Consider the following 18,097-nt stretch of genomic DNA (forward strand, 5'->3'; position numbering starts at 1 on the left):
TCGGTGGTGGCAACATACTGTATAGTGATTAGGAGAAGTGAACAGACCTTTTTACTTGTATCACTGGAGTTAGGTCCACAGGCTCACTCATGTAAAGTTCTGCAGCTCTGTGCTTAACTCACCCTTTGCCTATATCAAACTAGCATGTAGAGCTGTTCAGTGAGCATGTGTTGTATGCATGTCATGGATGTATTTGTGCATGTGAATAGGACAATGTATGGAAGATCATTTTGGGAGTCCAAGGGCTGAATGGAGGAGCATGAGGAGGTAGCATAATCCCCTTCAAACTGATTTGTGGATTGCTGCATTACTATGAGCTCGGTCAAACGCTTACTGGAGAAAGGTCAGCCAGGCTCTCCAGCTTACTTCAAAGGGTGCTCTTTATTTGTTCGAGAGATGTCTCTGAAAAGTGGCCTAGGCACATCTGAAGAAGGAGTAACCATCTGATACATATATCACCTTGTGCTAACATCCAGGTGTGAACTTCTGGTCACTCTCATGGCCTGTGTTGTGGGGCTGTTTGGAGTCACTCCTGCTGCTTTCTGGTGGAAGGACAGGGCAGGGGAGAGGGTACTACAAAAGGAAGCAGACCGTTAACACAAAATTCAAAGAATCAGACCCTACATCACCTTCTGTGTTTTCGAAAATGAACTATAAGAAGGAGAGGTCAAGGCCACCAAAATTGTCAACTATCCAGAAGCCAGCTGGGCTGTGCGATGAGGGAGTAAATTCTGCTGCTAGTCTTTTCTACTTTAAAAAAAATATATTTTTTATTAAACAATAATCAGCTTGCATAAGTATGATTTGTTCATAAATTGGGTTACATACAATTTCAATAGTTTACAAAGTCCATTGTACAGAACATGTCATAGCACTAGTAGTTCCTCTTAAGTCCAGCTCGCGGATCTCCCCACTCCCTGCCACTCCCAACCTAACTAGTCTGTACCCCTCCGAACCCCGTATAATCTTCCCACTGCTGCCAAATTTTCTCCCATTTCTTCGAGCATCCCTGGTTCTCGTAAACGGTTTTTTCAGCTGCGCAGCACCAGTCCATATCTTTTTCTCACTGGGAGACTTTAGGGGGCTGGACCGCCCCCCATGCCCTGGCGATGTTTCTTTTGGCCACCTTTGCTGCCATTTGTAGCCATATTCTCTAATCTATAAAGGCCAGGATAATTCACCCGACACACACAGTATATGCCACCTGGCATCAAGGGGGACCTCTTGTTCCATTATCTCTGGCCACTTTCGCCCACTTTTTCTGTATGATCGGGCAGTCCCACAGTATATGAAAAAATGTTCCCCTCTGAGTACATCCCCTCTGACACGCTTACGTTGGGATGCGTCCTAACTTATACATGAGTGTGCTGATGTAGTAGAACCTATGCAATATCCGCAATTGGAATAATCTGAATCGCGCCCTGTTTGCTACCTCTCGGGGACTCTGTACAGCCTCCGCCCAGTCATCGTCTTCCAATAGACCCACTTCGGATTCCATGCTTCTCTGACCATAGTTAAGAGATTATTCATGTTTTTTTCATATGTACAAGACAATGCCTTCTCTGGGATTGGATCCAGTAATAGCCTGTCTTCCAGTGGACTATATTCGGGGACCGGATCTCCATCTTTAAGATGGCTGCCCAGCTCATGTTTCAATTGCAAATACCTATAATGCTCCGCGGGTGCCATATGAAATTCCGTCTGTAGCTCTGAGAACGTCTTCAGCGCCTGCCGTTGTCTCACATCCCCCAAATATGCAATATCTATCATTTTCCATTTTGCAAAACCCTGTAGTCAACCCACCTCACGAAGCATGTCACTGGTCCATAGAGGAGTCTGCTCAGTCAGCTTTCCAGCACATTCCAGGAATTGGTTGGCCTTGGTCCATGCCACCTGTACCATCCAGGTGTGCTGGGGCAGTCCGTCCCAACACCCCCTATCGTATAATACCTGCAGGTAACCTCCCTCTCCCATTGCCCCGTGATCAACCCTATATGCTGGATCATTCCTATCTCCAAAGGCCCAATCGTTAATGACCATGAGCTGTGACGCCCAGTAATACTTTTCGAGATCTGGGACCGCTAACCCTCCCTCGTACACCCCTTTCTGCAATTTGGCCAGTGTGATCCGCGCACCTTCCCCGTCTCACAGCAGCATCCTAAATTCACTATCTATGTCCCTAAAGAATTTTTCTGGTATGTGACGGGGGCTGTACTGCATAATATACAAAATCCGGGGCAGGGATATCATCTTGAAGAGGACCGCCCTTCCCATCAAGGAGATTGGCAGCCTCCTCCAGTGCATGACGTCATTTCTTAACCTATCAAGTTGTGATTTTAGGTTCCTTGCCAGGAACGTTGCGTCTGTTTTTTCAATCTGTATACCCAGATATTTAAAACTCATTTTCATCCGGAGGTCTGAGTCGGCATTCAACTGTGGTGACGGCCCTTCCGATAACATGTACAAGAGGGACTTGCCACAATTAATCCGATACCCCGCGTAGCCCTCAAAGAGCGTGAAGATCTGTAGCAGCCTATTACTCGGGAATTGCGGTCTCGAAGCGTACAGAAGAACATTGTCAGCATACAATGATATCCTTTCCTTCCATTGCTCACCCCCGTTGATGCCCAAAATAATCGGATCTGCTCTGACCCATGCTGCCAGGGGTTCAATCGCTAATGCGAACAATACCGGTGATAGGGGACAGCCCTGCCTTGTGCCCTTCTGTAAGGTAAAAGATTGGGACACCGAGTCATTAACACGGACCCTCGCCATAGGTTGCGCATATAATAATTGGATCGAGGATATAAACCCGGGTCCGAAGCCAAACCATTTCAAGACCTCAAACAGAGGTCCATTCAATACTATCAAATGCCATGCGGGCGTCTAGTGACAATAAGGTCGGGTTAGTCCTCACCAAGTGCATTACCCCATACAGTCAGCGTAGGTTGAGTCTGGTACTTCAGTGGGGCATGAAGCCCAATCCGGGTGTATCAATGTCAGAATGGGAACCTGTAGTCTGTACACCAACACCTACGCCAGGATTTTAACTTCTAAGTTTAACAGTGAGAATGGCCTGTATGAGCCACACTGGTTTTCCGGTTTGCTGGCCTTGGGAATTACGACTGTCGTTGCTGTTCGCTGGTCTTGACGTAGTAAACCTCGGTCCCTCGCCTCATTGAACATAGCCAATAGGTATGGGGCTACAGTGGTCGCCGTGCATTTAAATAGTTCTACTGGTAGCCTGTTGGGCCACGGTGCTTTTCCTGCCTGCAAGTCCTGTATGTCCCCCACTATTTACTCCACTGTTATCTCTCCGTCTATGGAGTCCCTGTCCTCTTCTGCCAGTACAGGTGGCGCATTTCCACCAGCAGTTTGCTACAATCTTTTGCCAACCTCTTTGTCGTTGATTCATAAAGCCCCTCATAGTAGTTGGCGAATACTCGAGCTATATCTTCTCCCTTCGAGTGTATGTTCCCATCGCTGTCCTGTATTCCCGCCACCCAGTTCCTCTCTTTGTCCAGTTTTTCTAACCATGCAATCATTTTATTTGCTTTGTACCCCAAATCATATATCCGTTTCTGAGTTGCCGTCGCTGCCGACCTCGCAGCGTTCGTTGACATGTTTTGTAAGTCTTGTTTCCGCAGGTCGATTTGGTGCGCCAGTTCCTTATCTGCTTTCCCTTCCTCAAGATAGTGAGATTCCATTTCTAGTAGTGCTATCTCTAACTGGTCCCAGAGCAGCTTCTTTTCTTTGTTTTCTGCGCCTATGCATGCTTGGACATATCCCCACATTACAGGCTTAAATGCCTCCCAGAGAGTAACAGCTTCCTCTACTGACACCTCATTCTCCTGAAAGTAAAGCTGCGCTCTCTCCTTAACCTTTAAAGCATTCTCTTTATTTTTTAAAAAACAGGCATTCAGTTTGGGTGGCAATGTATACTGGCGCTCCGGGCCTCTCAGTGTAATTCCCACCGGGAGTGATCAGATATATCTCGCGGTCCGATTCTAGCATTAATGAACCACCCCTCACCCCCTCAGTGTGTCAAAATGTAGTCAAGTCTTGAATAGCTGGCATGTGCGGCGGAGTAAAAGGTATACTGTCGGACCCCCGGATTATGTAACCTCCAAAGATCAGTCAGGCCCACTGCCTCCGTAAATGCAGAGAGTGGCTCCACCCCTCCCACTCTCACTGCGGCAGAGTCTCTATCCTGCCCCGGGTCCATAGTAGAGTTCATGTCCCCTTCCAGCACCAATACTCCCAAGGGAAGGCCCACTACTAAAGATCCCAATGCTGTGCATGAATCCGCTTTGCTGCTGGGGGGATGTAGCAGGAGACCAGGGTAAGGGCTTGTCCCTCCCAACTCCCCGCCAGGGCCGCAAATCTACCCAGGGGATCATGTCTCACTCTATCCACGACTAGCGGGGTCCCATCCTTTACCATTATTCCTACGCCTGGGAACCGGAAGTATAGCCTGTATGTGCTACCAGTCTATAGCCATATCTGTCCAGTGGTTGATACCTCTGACCCTTAAGGTGTGTCTCCTGCAACAGTACAATACTCGGGTTGTGGCGGTGCAGGTTCTGAAGTACGATACTTCGTTTAATGCGGTTCCCTAATCCATTAACATTCCAGGATAATATACGTAGGCCCATCAAGCCCTGCGTGTCTGCTCCCCACCCCCTAAGGGTAGGTTGATCCGAATACTGTCTAACGGCCCGTTCCTGCGATGCCATCCCTGTCGTGGTTTGCTCCCTAACTGCTGTAATCTGTGAACCTGTTTGCATATTCAAAAAAAGCTGACATTACAACGAAAAAAAACTCCTCCATAACGTGACATTTCCCCCCAACCTATCATCCCCACTCCCTGCTACCCTGCTGGCGGGTGTCACAACTCCCACCACCCCAACTCGCAGAGTGCCTGTCGCCCATAACACAACTATCAACAGTGGGGTTGGTTGGTGCCGCGCTCCAGGAGCTCCCACTTCGGGGTCCCCATTCCTTTAGCAACACATATTCCCGTGGTCCAATGTTAACACCCTTGCATTTTAAGAATATAGGTCTATCCTACCAGACAGCCGTTCTTTTTCACAGTCAATCGTCCCCATGTAAGATTCGCACCCATATCTCCCCATCTTCACAGTTCATAGCTCCTCCTGAGACCACCTCCGCCATTTCCAGACCCTCCGGGCAGACCCATTCAGGGAGGGCAATCATTTTGATTCTTCTCCGGCCGTCCTACATCTGTCTTGCCAGTTCCCCCTCGACTAACTGGGGCAAACGGTCCGCCATCCTTCCATCCATTCCATAGCCTCTTCTGGGGCTCCAAGGAACCATACTTTCAGTTTTGCCGGGTGCATTATGGAATACTTAATTACCTTGTCCCTCAATTCTTTTTTCACAGCTTCAAATGCATGTCTTTGGCACTGCACATTTAATGAGAAGTCCGGGAAAAATTTGATCACTTCATTCTCGTGCAGCAGGTCGCCCTGTTGCCACGCTGACTGTAGAATGGCGTCTCTGTCGCGGTAATTAAGAATAATTGTGCGCGGCAGTGCTCCTGGCTTGGGTTTCGGGATAGGGGCCCTGTGCACACGCTCAATTGTGAAGTGAACGGAGAGACGTTTGGGCTTGAGGTGGTTCAAGATCAAGACTTCCAAGAATAGGTCCATACTAGGCCCCTCCATTTCTTCCGGCACTTCCACCAGGCGTATATTGTTCCTTCTTGCCTGCCCTTCGTGGTCTACCAGCTTAGTAGCCATAAGGTCCTGCTGTTTTGTAAGGGCCTGGACCCTCTCCTTGAGGCTCTTTGTACTTGTTTCTTGGTGCATAACTTGAGTTTCTGTGGCCACCAACCTATCAGACATTTTCCTGAGGTCTGTACGTAGGAGATTGACATCGAGCTTTACGGCGTCTATTTTGGGGTCTATTGGCCCCTAGAGATCTGCAATGGCTTCCATAATGGTACTCAGAGAGGGCTCTGCCATCTGTTCGGGGGCATCAGACTGCGACGTCGCTGCCGGGAGCGGCACCGCGTATTTGTCCATTTTGTTGGCTTGCATCCCTGGTGGACCCTTGGGCTTCATTCGGCCAGTTGTGCTGGTACGGTGGCAATCCCACCATCTGGTTTCTGCAGGACTCCACCCCACAGGGTAGTTAGCGAGTCTTTTATACCTTACACCTCCACGAGTCCTACCAGGGTCCCAGGGAGCGCCCACCTTTTATTATGCGCTGTCACCAGTACTGCAGGTAAGTTAGGGGGCGATCCTTTGACTCCTGTGGCCCACCGGAGAGCACACGTCCACCCTTCCGTCTCAGCCCCAGTCCTCTTGCGTTTCTCACTGCCCAGTCCTACTGGTGGAGCACTCTTACTGTGCATGTTGCACCCTCCTTCGGCAACTATCTGCTTCATGCGCCCTTTCAGCACCTTGCTCCACCGGTGGACCAGCTCCCCATGTCTCTGGCTATGTCCCACAAGCGATTCTTCCTCCTTCCTTGGTGTTGATCACTTCGATCTGGCTGTTTTGAGGGAGAAAAAAGTAGTTTTCCCGTATATAAGGAGTATCGGACCTATATTATGTTAGCATGATGCATATATACGTATACTCCCTGTTTGATATATATGCTTTTGCTTGGAGGAAACTCGTTTATTTCCTCCCTGTATATCTATTGCTAAAAGAGTAGGTCGAGAACCATACATACGCCATCTTCTGAACATATGCTCGAGCACGGGCCGTGATCACGTGTTGATCACGTGCAGTTGTCAGGCCCCAGTTCATCTGAGTTACTGGTAGCAGCTGAAGGTAGGCTGTTTTACTCGACTGTTCTAAGACTCAAGGTCGCATCTGACTTTGTGGGCGATAAGCGCATTCCTGGAGACGCCGTGTCTACACTCCCAGGCACCAAGATGAAAGGGAGTCACCCCTCCTGACCTCATCGATAATAGATAGTCAAGCCTTTGTACTGGTCTGATGTGTGCCATATATGGTCCTTCCCTGGAGTTCGAGGGCCAACTGGTATTTTTATTTTTACAGCGATTGTATGTGTTGAACCGAAAAGTAAATAACCTCATGTTTGAATATGAGCCAACAGTCTTCCCGGCGCACCAGATGGGTGAGGTTCGGAGAGGCTCCTCTATAGAGTATTTTGTTTAATAAACAATTGAACCTTCTTCACTGCCAACTGACTGATTATTTGGTAATGGTACTGGGACTATTAGTAGGTATAGTCCTTTAGTTTATTTTTATGGTACATCAATTTAGTCTCCCGCCTTGCAGGCTTGACAGTGGCAAATCATCAGACCCCCTCAGGCTGATGCTAGAATTTTGCGTCCCAGTGTTTCCCTGAAAGTTTAGACCTGTGCCAGCCACTCATGCAGCTGTGTGTCTCACCTTTTGCTCCCCGGTGCTTCTGGGTCGCGTTCCCGGCATCACTCCATAGCTTCTCAGACGGCGTACTCTGTCCACTGGGTGCCGGTTATTCAGCGCGCTCTGCTAGTGGCCGCAGGACCGCCGAATCCCTCTCCACTCTTATGGTGACAATCAGCGGAGCCACGACCCAGCCGCTGCCCTCTCAGTTCTCGGCGGCCTCCGTTGCGCCGTTCGCTCTGCCCAGGGGTTTCCTCTATCGATCTGCTCCCCCGCTCTCGCCTGTCTTCCTGAGGCGTTGATGTCCCTGTAGTGCGCTCCACTAACAGTCATTTCGTTTAGGGCACAAACTCCTCCGGCCCCGAGGCCCACTGCCGGCAGGCTCTCACAGCTGCGTCACACCAGACAGGGACATCCCATGCTCCCGCACCGCTGCAAATTGCCAGCGTACCTAGCAGTACAGTTCTCAGCCAACCTATTTCGCAATTTTGGTTGCTGTAGGACTTCTGGAAATCAAGGATTTACTGGGTTTTGGGGACCCGTTGGATGGATATCTTTCAGCACGCCGCCATTTCCCTCTGTCCAAAGCCATGCCCCCTAGACTTTTATACTTGACCAGGACTAGAGGCTAAAGCCTGCCAGTCTCCTAGCTTGGTGAGGGGAAATCAACCAGGGATATTCAAGACCCCTGGCCCCTCTAGCCAGGTGCACCAGTGTCTACCTGCTTGCAAAAACCAGTGAGCCATGTGAGGAAGAGGAGTTTTGGAGGGAGCAAGGTTCAGTGGAGGATCCTGGAAAGTGGATCCCTGTAGCCAGGTGTGAGGAGATGGCTGCTGCATTATCAGTTCTTAGCACATGTGCAGGTTTGAGTTTGTGATCCCATATGCCAGAGACCGCCAAGATTGTCATGCCAATTCGCTGCTATCCATGTGCATTGTGAGTCGGTGACCCTGTATCCCAGATTAAGGTGCATTGAAGAGGAACCTGCTGCTGTGACATTTGGGCTGTCGCCCCACTAAAGAGCAGGTGTGGTGACCTGTTTTCCAGAGGGGACACTGGAGAAAGACAAGGAGTGCAGCCTGGCGGATGCCATCATCGTGAGGAGAGGTTGCTTTAGTGAACCATGCAGATCCAAGCCTCAATTGATGATCAGGCCCAGGAACTGCCGACACCTCTCCCCTTGAAGTAAGATGAAAGGAGACTTAACATTGCATCAGAAGGGGTGTTGAGGACACCCAGCTGCATCTCATGCAGAGCCACATGTGTGATGCTCTCCTGAGGCAGCCACTGCAGTTACCACAAAAGAGATGCTCTCATAGACTTTGGTTGGACAGTCCCTGCTGATGTAGGTAAGACAGAGCTACAGACCGGATGGCGCCATGCAGGAATAAAGGATGAAAAAACATCTGAATTGGCTGAAAGAGATTAGATTTCTGTCACATACATAAGATGAGGGGAAATCTGTGCAGTTGCACGTTATCTTTCGAAGGAAAAAGGGCTTAAATCCTTGGTTTCCCTAATTTTTAGAAATGTCTATGGTAGGGAAGGTCCACTGTGTGTTGACTGTCCTAGAGCTTGAACCTCTCATGGTAATAGAGTGGAAATTGTGATTTATTTGGGCATAGCTTTGGTATATGGGCTGGCAGAGATGGGTAAAATCGCCATGCTGCCTGACTTGGGGTGCATAAGTCTGCTCCGCATGAAATTACTTTTCTCTCTTTTTTTCCTGGTGGTTTTGTTGGCTTCCTGTTTCCAGGGTTGTCAAAAAGGTGGTAAATATTTCAATCTGACCCCTAAGAGGGGCAAAAAAACTTCCTTGTGCAAAGATTTGGGGGAATGCTATAAACAATATAAGGGAATTTCCCCACCCATACATTTTTATTTTATCCCTTGAGACTTTCTGCCTTTGAGTAGTCACTGTTCATTGTTTTCAACCGTTGTTACATGTGCTCTGATCATTCACAATTTTGTGTTAAAAACACAGGATATTGCGGAAGGTCTTTCCCAGCAGCAAGCGATGGTGCCATAAAACTGAAACTGAATAGTGTGAACACCAGACAGTGTCCGATATGCTTGTCCACATTACAAATGTAGTGCAACGAACTTGAATATCACACCGTCTGCACTGAAACTGTAAAGGACAAGGAAAGCTGAGACTTGGGAGTTAATTATTTACTCCATCTGGAGGGAAAAAGAAAGAACAACTGTAAACAATTGTTATATCAATTCTCTGACTTTCTATGCTGTCAGCTACAGCTATATTCTGGGGAAATAGTCCAACATGTTGATTTTGACCTCTTTAGGCATTCTAATTATCCTTATTTCAGTTAATGTTTCTGGTTCAAACCCCCCTCACAAAATGGGCACTCCATAGTTAAGGGTCTGGATTTCTCTATGGCAAAGAAAGGCACACAGACAAATCAGAGCTAAGGGGTTCATTGACGGATTAGGGACATTCAACTTTCTGTTTTTGTTTCAATTTCAGATTAATAGCATATTACTTTACATGAAGGTACAAAGAAAACGACATCTGCAGTGCCAACCAGTTAAGAACAATTTCAGTTCAACCTGGTGAATCTGGGTTGCAGAATAATTATATCACCTTTCTGAAAATCTTGTTCTGATTAAGTTGGAAAGTCCTGCAATAATTTGGCTTTTTAAGGACCTAAGATTGTGTTTGCGTCTAATTTGAATTGTAAATTACAGATAAATGGTAACAAACTAATAGTACGGATAGGGTATTTTTTCTTCCTATAAAAATTGGTTTTACAGTGGAACACAGACCCTTTAATGACCATTCCAACAGAGATAAACTGACTAAGGGTGGGCGTAGTGGGCGTAGTGGGGCTACGTGAAGCAGCGCGTAGTGTGCCCAAATCTACGAACACTACGTGCTCCCCGTAGCCCCACTACGCGCCACCCGCCTCTCGCCCGCCCTCCTTTTAAAACATACCCGAATTGTAAATTAAATAAAAGTAAAGACACTTACCTGAAACGCGGCGTCTCCGGGCCTCCCTCTTCCTGGTTTCCAACTTCTTCTGACAAATGCGCATGCGCGGACGCCCGTGCATGCGCATTTCTTGCGAGAAATACAATTAGGGTACGTTTTAAAAGGAGGGCGGGCGGGAGGTGGGTGGTGGGTGGCAGGCAGCTATGCTTCGCCCTGGCGTGTGCGTAGCGCTGCCTGCTTCGCCTACTTCGAAAACTGCGAAGCAGGCAGCGCTACGTACACTACGTGGGCGAAGCGTAGTGTCACGCCCAGGGTTAAAACTGACCATGTTCTTGTGCTATCATTGCTGAAATGGGGTTGGTTAGATCGTTGCTCATACTTAGGCTAGAGTTGGTGATATTAGTAATTTTATCTTCCTATAGTGTTCCGCTCATATGAAACTGAACAGCTCACCTATACTGAGTCTTGTAGACCATATTGATGCTGATACAAATAACAGCAACAAAAACATCACCATCACATTTTCACTGCAGCTACTGCCTCCTACAGCAATATCAAACTCTTTTCAGACCTTTGCATCAAGCTCGCCAAATTCTTCTGTAACAGCATTACCATCGCAAGAAGAACGTATCTTGACCTTGTTGCCTGGGGTCACAATAGTTGAAACCACAGCTAAAAAGAAAACCACCCATTCAAGGGCCCCTTCTGAATCTTACCCCCACCAAACCTTAACCAAATGATTCCTACCAATCAGAGAAGCACTAACACACATCCCCAATGCCTCAGCCAAACACCTGGAAACATACTGCCTGTACCCACCTGCTTATGAAACCATCACTCAGACCCAGCCATGCTCTTCAACTACAAGCACATTTCCTCCCTGCCTTACCTGCCCATGGTCTTAGAGAAACATATCAACCAATGCCTCACTGACCTCCTCAGCCACCACTGGCTTCTTTATGCTATGCAGTCTGGATTGAGCACAAACCACAGTACTGAAATAGCACTCATTGCTGCCACAGATAACATCTGCATAATCCTTGACAGAGAAGACATGGCAACTGTTTTTGCCCTGGACCTCTCTGCAGCATTTGACTTGATATCATTTCTCATCCTCATCAGGCACCTGCAAAGGACTGGCATCCAAATCCCCCTCTCTACTGGATCTGCTCCTTCTTAACAAGTAGAAGACTAGGTGGAAGCTTTGCACCTTACTATTCGGAAGCTGCAAACTCATCTGCTGACTGCCTCAAGGTTCATCACTCAGTCTTACCTTCTTCAACACACACATGACCCTTGTAGCCAACATAATTCATGCACATGACATCAGCATCCACTTCTACTCCAACATCACACAACTCATACTCTCCCACCCGTGCAGACACCAAACACAGGAAACAAGCTGAGCTGCCTCCATGAATGAAGTGACAAACTGTATTAAAGCCAACTATCTAAAGCTCAACACTGGCAAGACAGAAGTAGTGATCTTAGTCAAGAATAGCTTGACATGGTACTCCAACTTGTGGCCTGCTGAACTTGGACCCACAACAATCACCCACGTCAAGAATCACAGAATCACCATTGACAGCATACTGGACATGACCACACAAGTCAATACTGTCACCGCATCCTGCCTCCACAACCTGAAAATACCGAGGAAGATCTTCAAATAGCTTCTAAGTAACACTAGAAAAATGTCACTCATGCCTTCGACACCAGCAGAGTGGAATATGGGAACATACTTTAACTCTGAATCACTAACCAACTCAGCAGAAAACAATAAACCATACAGAACTTGGCAGCCAGACTCACCGTCAACCTCCCACATAGATCTCACATCACATTGCACCTCACAAAGTTCAACTGACTCCCCATACATAAACCTGCTTATTTGAAACTCATTGCACACACGTTCAAGATGCTACACAACCCAGACTCTACCTACCTGAACAGTTCCATCTCCTTCCACCAACCATCCAAACACCTCCGATCCCCAGGACTCCGACTTGCACATGTTCTTATGTCCCTCCTAAAGCATGGGATAACATCACACTCCACATCAGAGACTTTTCCTATCCTCTGAAATCCTGCAAGAAGCTGAAGACCTGGCTTTACAATTAAACAAGCTACCCTATACAGGGCTAGGCACACACAGCTACTTAGCGTCAGGATATTCTAACGGATAAAAGTGCGTTTCACTAATACATTTCACATAATGTAGCAATACAAAGCACTGCTGCTTGGCCAATAAAAGGAGGGTGGATAGGGAAGATGTTTTCTTCCTCTCTCCTGTGCTGTGGAGTCTGTATGTCACTGTAATCAGGCTGTGGAGAATTCCAGCGGGTAAGCTTCATCCACTTCGCAATCCTTGGTTCCATCCGAAGCTACTATAAGCTAGTTCAGACATGAGGAAAGGACTGCTGGTGATCAGGACTGAGCTGGTATGTGAAAATCCAGTTGTTGTCTCAGCTAGTCTCTCGAGCTCTGCCTGTTCTCATGGCTCCCATTACCTCTCTAGCACTCTCACCCCTGTGGCACCCATTTTTCTGGGCACCAAGGTACCTGTTCACTTTTCTGGGCTCTTGGTCAGTCCTCCATATGGTGCCCATCATACTTTTATCACTCTCCCCCACTGTGTCTGTGTCAACAATCCAGTTCGGAGGATCCCAGGGTACTGGTCTCAGTTCTAACAATTGTGTTTTTGTTTGCTGGTGGCCTTGTGTCTCATACTGCAGAGCCATTTACCGGTAATTGAGAACCCCTTTTAAGCACTTGAACCCTAAGGCTATAGGGCAGAGCAGCCCAAGGATTACTCAGGGGAAAGCAATGGGCTAGAGGCTCAGATCTTAGGATAAAAATAAAAACCTAATAAAAACCACTTTACGGTGCTTTTTCTTACAGCAAATAATAAAATACTTTATTACACACACTCCTAGAAAAAACACTTACATTTACAAATATCTAAAGAATTGCAGGTGGAAATGCCTGAAGCAACAAACTCTAAAGTTTCCTCAACCAAGATGAGGTGCACACCAAGGACAAGTCCCACAGATTGGGTAGCCTCCTTAACGGACCATGTACCCCACTGCACTGGATGCACTTCTAACCCTCTATGCACCAGCAAGGCATTAACCCTAAAACCACAATAACCTCATGTCTGTTATATAACATAAAGAGTAAATATAATTGATAAAGTCAGGCCTACCGGCTTGGTTAGGGAGTTACCCCAAAAATGAAAAGCAGAATCATAATGTCAAAGCACGATGCAGACAATATTTAAAAATTGCTGGATGATACCGTAATTCACTATTATAACTGGTATTGTCAAAAAAGCATTCAATATTCAATACGATACAGAGTAGGAGTTTTTTTCTACTTTTAATCCATTTTCAAAACAGCTTTGAACACTAGAAACCAAAAATGTGCATACAAGAGCCATAAGAACTTAACTATGAACAACTACTCCCCATGTCATGAATTCAATGACCTATGGAACCTAGTGACACAACTTGAAATGGAATGGGCTAATCAGAGCTGAACTGTCCCTCTGTGTGGCCCCTAAAAATATCCAGATTACTTTGTGGCTCTCCTGCTACCAAGGAGAAAACCATAACAAATATGCAATTTAAGTATGTCACAGGTTTGGTAATTGACTACTGTGTTTCCTGGCCAGTTCCCTCCTTGACGAACACTGCTTTGTGTGCTGGTGCTGGAGCCAATAACCTTTTCCATGCCTCTAGCAGTGGTTAGTATCTCAGTGTCGTGCTCCCTGCTCCCCCTGACACAGACACAGTCAATAGGGGAGGCACACCACAGTGCTTCGGTGGCTCTGGCTATCCCTGGGAGCTTTCTGGTATGTGAAAATGGCACTTCTCCATAGCACTCCAGGAAGCACCAACTGCTGGGCCTTGGACCTCCCTAAGGAGAAAACCCAAGCCCTTGATGGTGCCCGAAAGTTGTGCATAGCAGCATACCTATTACTTCCTTGATGGTCCTGATCCTCCCCAGGCGCTTACTTATGAAAATACTTGGGGCGGAATTCATTTATTTGGCGTTTCGACACTGGAAGCCTTACAGGGAGTTTTTAGCCCAAGGGGACACTTTTGATGGAATTTTGTTTTTTTCTCGCCTGGTGGTGCACTTTAGCTACCAGAAGTGTTGGTTTTAGGTGTCTTGGCCTTTAATTTATGTAAACTTTAGGAGCTGACCTTTACTGTTGCTATCCTTCCAATGAGGGAGAGCTCAGGACCTGCTTCCTGACTTTTAGCTCCTAACACCCAAGACATGTCATCTGTCTGAGCCACTGGTTCTACTTGATTCAGGTTCTACCTCAACAGTTCCATTATGCACTGATGTAGATTAACTTCCATGCCTGCACTCTGCAAACCCCAAGAAGTGTGCCTGTGTGTCCTTTAGAGTCAGGGAATTCCCTCCCCCCCTTAGGTGTCACCCACCTATGGGACCAGTCTATGGAATTTTCAGGGACACCTTTCCCAAGGTCCCCAAAGAACACCATGTCTGTCGTTCTTTGGGGCCCAGCAGAATCAAGTGCTTCTCAAAATGTCTCCCTGATGCAGGGGTTTTTGAATGGATGTGGAAGGTTCCATAAGCTGGATACCCCTTCCCAGTGTACAGGTCACATATAATCATAAATCCAGTGAACCATCCCTCCTCCATAGCATCTTGCAACTGTTCAAAGAGGAGACTTTAAGTAGTCACTGGTCACACATAACATCCCCTAAATGCCATGGCCAAACTGGTTCTGCCCAACAAACTTCAAAGTGGCTTCCTATAGAGGATGGAGACATTTGCATGGCCTCTCCTCTATTGGTTCACTTGAAATAAAAATGGCCAAGCTTGTCAGGAAGCCCAAAATGTTGCAATTAATATATACATATTCTGCCCCATCCTCTTTCAGGAACAGGCCCAATCTCTTTCATATGGGCCTATTATGAAGCGTAGGCTTTAATATACCTGCTGACTGGCAGAGTAATTAACATGACCCAGAAGGGCAATTCAAAGGCTACATCTCATTAAGGGCTGATGCAGAGAAATAGTACCAAACTCATAGTACGAGGGAGTGCAAACAGGATTTCTTTTAGTTATATTTGCAAACAGGATAAGATGGCACATTCTTCTCAGTTAATAATAAAAGCTAGTACTTTGATGCTGCTGTCACTTGCAATGTAAATACAGTTTAAGCACTATGAACGTAATCTATAGTCACAAAGAAATAGACGGATGTAGGAGGCCTGCACAGGTGATAAACAATGTATTAGAGGTCCCATTTGTGACAGGTTCCCTGTACTTGGATACCGGGCCCAGTTAGACCGTCCCAATAACTCAGCCTGCACATCTGATCATATCCATCCAGCCCAGAGTCTCTTATCTAGCTGCACAGCAGCTGATATTATTCTAAAGGAAGGCACTGGTGCTTAACACACAAAAGGTTTTACCAGAGCTTAGAGTAACGGAGAGTCAGTAAGTGGGGCTCTTTAAACCCAGGTAGTTGCAAAAGCAGAACATCTGAGGGGCAAGGTGGGGTAGGTACATGAGTAGGAAGCAATTCCTTATAGTCAGCTTCATACATTGCTAACCTGCATAAAGTACACAGTGCCACGTAGAGATGTTACTGTATCCACATCCACCCTCCTGTACCTTTCATAACATCAAAAGCAGACTAATAATGCTACACATGAACATCCAACACGACGTGGTCAGCAAATAAGGTGACAGCTGAGCCAAACCAAATTATACCCAGCAGTACCTTTATTCAAAACACAGGAAAATAATGTTTTCAAACTGACATTGTAAAGGTCACCGCACCTACATATTTGCAGACTGGCGTGGTACATGGGGAGCAACACAGGATAGTACTGATCCACTCTGCAACACACTGAATCTCCTATCAGAGTAATATGCTCAATATTTCAAAAAACATACAAAGCCAACCATTTTACAGAAGCTGCCTCGTCATTATCATCATCCTTGACACCGCTGCACAATGGCTTAAGTGTGCATTTATCAGGTCTCAGATATATGTAATTATACATTTCTACGCATGTGCTTGCAAGTATTAAAAAAAAAGCTTTACCACATTTACGCAATGCTCTACGAGTTATTTCTTTTTGATTGCAGGAGTATTTTATTGTTTTTTCAATCATAGATATCAACAGTATTGTTTAATGGCAGTGAATGATGTTGACTTAGATACAAATTTTGACATGACCTGGCACCTCACTACTTATCGGTTTTGCCACTGGTAATCGTGTTAGGCTGAGATTCATTTAAGCATTCCATCTATCACCTTGTTGATTTGTGCGATAGGTATGCCCAGATGGGGATTCCGTGCTCACTGTGCCACTGTAATCAAGCTGTACCTGGCTGATGAGCCCAGAGTAAGATCGCAGCCCATCCTGGGTTACTTGTTTTGCAGGAAAGGGAGGACCTGGTGTGGCAATTCAGGCTGGACTGCTCTAATTGGAGCCAGGTCAAGGCTGGTGTCCATAGGGCTGAGTCCAAACTGATGTGGCAGTGTGAGCAAAAACCGATGGATAGGGATGTGGCATGATCGATTGCCAGTGGCTGAGATTGATTCAAGCATTCCGTCCATCACCTTGTTGTTGCAGTTGCTGCCCTAAGTGTGAAAGGTATGCATAGACGTGGGTCGCATGCTCACTGTGCCACTGGACTCAAGCTACACCTGGCTGATGAGCCTATAACAAGGGCAAAACGAGTCCTGAGTTCCTTGTTTTCTGGTTCAGCAACGGCCTGGACTGCCAATTTGGGCTGTACTCTTCCGAATGGAGTCTGGTCAAGGCTGATTTCCATATGACAGGGTCCATGCTGAGGTGGCACAATGGGATAAAAAGGATGGATGGGCGTGGCCCGAGCAATTGCCAGGGGCTGAGATTAATTCAAGCATTCCCTTCGTCACCCTGTTGTTTTTGGATTTTATGCAAAGGCAGATTGGAAATGTTACCACCTACATATTTCAGATTACAAGATACACACAACCATGTTCAATTCTCATCATTCAACATTCATTTGGAATTCATCACATATTGTAATGTGTCTTGCCATTTTGACAAATCAACTCTTTCCTCTTTCACGAATAAAGCTTTTTGTGGTAAAATACAGACAGCAGAGTTAATTACAATACTATTCAAAACTAATAAGGAAAGACAAAATATGAAAAGGTCACTTGAATCAGTGAAGTTAAAGGATCTAGACTTTTTTCTAAATGTAAAACATTTCGGGTTTTTTGTGAACACTGCCATAAAAATGTATGTTGTTGGACTGAAATCTGTTCTGTTTCAATTAAGCACCCTAAATGGCTTTCTTAAGTTATGTGACTCAGTGGAACTAAATTGTAGTGATTCACTTATCACTGGCAGAGCTGAAATAAGCCACAAACATTACAATTGTCAATCACGATGAAATACTGCTGCTTTTCAAAAGAACAGAACAAAGTCTATTGTCAAAATGTGTTAAAACTACAGGAGGCACAATGTCAAATGGGAGTTTCCAACCGAGCTTAATTCTGCCCAAGAATAAAAATGAACTTTTTCTTTTTTTTTATTCGAAGTGATTGGCCAATAAATATTTAATTCAGAAAACCGCATCTAACTATTTTTAAAGATTATAAAACGTACAAGGAATGTGTGACAAATACCAGTGGGAACATAAAATATTTCAAAGTAGAAATGTTAAAACTGTAAAAACATTTAAACGAGTCAATTAATTTGTCTTTGTATGAGCATGCATTGGCTTCTGCAAA

Source organism: Triturus cristatus, chromosome 5_2 (assembly GCF_964204655.1).
Source record: "Triturus cristatus chromosome 5_2, aTriCri1.1, whole genome shotgun sequence".
Lineage (NCBI taxonomy): Eukaryota > Metazoa > Chordata > Amphibia > Caudata > Salamandridae > Triturus > Triturus cristatus.